Source organism: Oryzias melastigma, unplaced genomic scaffold (genome assembly GCF_002922805.2).
Source record: "Oryzias melastigma strain HK-1 unplaced genomic scaffold, ASM292280v2 sc01670, whole genome shotgun sequence".
NCBI lineage: Eukaryota > Metazoa > Chordata > Actinopteri > Beloniformes > Adrianichthyidae > Oryzias > Oryzias melastigma.
In genome coordinates, this window is record NW_023418251.1 from 1 (window position 1) to 2,748 (window position 2,748).

The following is a 2,748-nucleotide window of genomic DNA, read 5'->3' on the forward strand; positions in this document are numbered from 1 at the left end:
TTGAAAGACGTTAACCACTGTTTTTCATTAATGTTCTATTTTTATAATTAGGTTTCAATGTTGCTTTGATGTGTGTGTGGGGGTGTGCACATATTTATTGAAGCTTTTCAAAAAAATGAATCTCATTCTTTGTGTCCTTCATAGGTTGGAACAAACATTGTGGAATACCTCCAGGGGGTGGAGTCCAGGCCCTATCCATCGGTTCTGGCCCTTGGACAAGTGACGCAAAATTCTTTACAAGCTTTTGCTGTGATGGCTGGTCAGGTATACCCTGAAGATGGACTGGAGCAGTTGGTGTCTGCTTCAAAACATTATTTGTGTATGATATCAACTACCACATGCAGTGTGCCTCTTCATGGGAGTTCCTCCAGAAAGTGGTTTATGACATGGAGGGACCAGAATCTAACAAAGTTAAGTTTTTAAAGACTGTCTTAAAGAATGTGAAAGTGTTTTAAAAAAAATCTGAGTTCATAATAGTTTATGAAAAAAAAACATTCATTTGTTACAGATGCTTTTTCTTCTACTTGCAGAAAAAATTGCTAACTACTACTTGTTACTGCTGCTTTTTTAAGAAGGCATTTGTCTTCTGTATTTTATTGGTACCCCTTTTTGGGTTTTATTCTAAATAAATATTTGTCATTAATTCCATGGTTTCTTTCTTGGCGGTGAACATATTTTGGGTTGTAATTTGTGATTTTTAAATGTTTTTTATTGAATGTTAAACGTTAGGTTTTATTGAACACAAAGGAGAAAAAGTAGATTTTTAGATTTAACCCAGTATTGAGTCAAATTAACTCAGGAGTTTGGTTAATTTAACCTTTTAAATGGTTTGTTCATTTAACCCAAAACTTGGGTTTGTGGAATTAACCCATGATTATGAGTCAAATAAACTCAAGAGCTGGGTTAACTAGACCTTTAAATTGGGTTGTTAATTTAACCCAATATTTGGGTTGGTGAGGGCTGCACGGTGGCGCAGTGGTTAGCGCTCTTGCCTCACAGCGAGAAGGCCCCGGTTCAAATCCCGGCTGGGACCTTTCTGTGTGGAGTTTGCATGTTCTCCCCGTGCATGCGTGGGTTTTCACCGGGGACTCCGGCTTCCTCCCACCGTCCAAAAACATGCTTCATAGGTTAATTGGTGACTCTAAATTCCCCCTAGGTATGAATGTGAGAGTGAATGTGTGTGTGATTGAGGCCCTGTGACAGACTGGCGACCTGTCCAGGGTGTACCCCGCCTTCGCCCTTCAGTAGCCGGGATAGGCTCCGGCACCCCCGCGACCCCGAAAGGGAAGGAGCGGACAAGAAGATGGATGGATGGATTTGGGTTGGTGAAATTTCTGAGTTAAAATAACCCAACACAAAGTTAGTCCCTTTTCAACCACTGGAGTTGGGTTAAAAATAACCCAAGTTGGGTTATTTTTAACCACTGAGTTTTTAGTGTGCACATTGAGATGAATAATTCTAAAACCAGATTCAGATTTAAAATCCGATGGCAGCTGTATTTCTGGTCCAGGATTTGGCTGCACATTTCCCGATATTAACAAGAGCAAGAGTATTAGAAACCTTCTCTTTGTATTGTTTTGATTTTGAGTAAGTGGAGTTTTGTACAGTAAAGTTTTTTCATTAATCACAAAATAACTTTTCAATATGAATAGAGATAAAAAATGACTTAATCTGGAAAAAAGGCAAGGGAATTGTATATGCATATAACTACTGTTGAAGTAAAATGTGAGTTGTTGATTTCTAAAGATTTGAGTTGTTGAAGTGGACTTTAAAAAGTCATTGCTAAAAAGCTTCCTAGAGTTTGTGATGACCATACAATAATTATTGTTACAGACAAATGCAAAGAAGAGAAAACTTGTCAAGTACCCTCCAATCATTTTCATTACCAATGCAGGTTGAGGGTAAAAACCAGTTGTGGTGGAGGCTAGCAGAGCAAAGCAGGCCGCAGTTGGAGGTCAGGCTGGTGGTGGAGGCTAGCAGAACAGGCCGCAGTTGGAGGTCTGGCTGGTGGTGAAGGTTAGCAAAGCAAGCTGAAGTTGGAGGTCAGGCTGGTGATGGAGGCCAGCAGAGCAGGCCGCAGTTGGAGGTCTGGCTGGTGGTGGAGGCTAGCAGAGCAAGCTGAAGCTGGAGGTCAGNGAGGCCAGCAGAGCAGGCCGCAGTTGGAGGTCTGGCTGGTGGTGGAGGCTAGCAGAGCAAAGCAAGCCGATGCTGGAGGTCAGGTTGGTGGTGGAGGTTAGCAGAGCAGGCCGCAGTTGGAGGTCTGGCTGGTGGTGGAGGTTAGCAGAGCAAGCCGATGCTGGAGGTCAGATGTTATTTAAACAAAGAATCTATGCCAGAACCAGTTTGAGTAGATGAATATAAGCTCTGATAAAAATCTGAAACATCTTTTGAGATTATCTTACAAACATTAGAAACATTGACATTAACTTTCAACTTGTTTATGGTAATACATGACTTATTTGTAATTATGCCTGGATCTGACAAAGACACTTTTTGCTGTCTTTGTTATACGTAAGTGGATAATAAATAAGTTTACTCATGTATGAGTAAAATAGATGATATTTTTATGTGTCATCTAGTTTTTCCTGCTCATTAAGACCAATTTTGGATTTTTAACAGTAGATTTAACATTTTTTAACATTTTTACTACACTAACACTGACTATTTGACTCTAGTTTGATCAGCTTTTACCCACCAGTCTGTCACCTAACCGGCATTGAGCCCACATTAGTTAAAGACTTACTCTGG

The 2,748-nt window shown here is 40.4% G+C and overlaps 1 long non-coding RNA gene across 1 annotated transcript; it reads left to right on the forward strand.

Annotated features, from left to right (window-relative positions):
- Window positions 1-65: 65 nt before the first annotated feature.
- LOC112138926 lies at window positions 66-643 on the forward strand. Its single transcript, XR_002917872.2, has 2 exons — window positions 66-264; window positions 345-643. It is a non-coding gene; the product is annotated as an uncharacterized LOC112138926 (long non-coding RNA).
- Window positions 644-2,748: the final 2,105 nt, after the last annotated feature.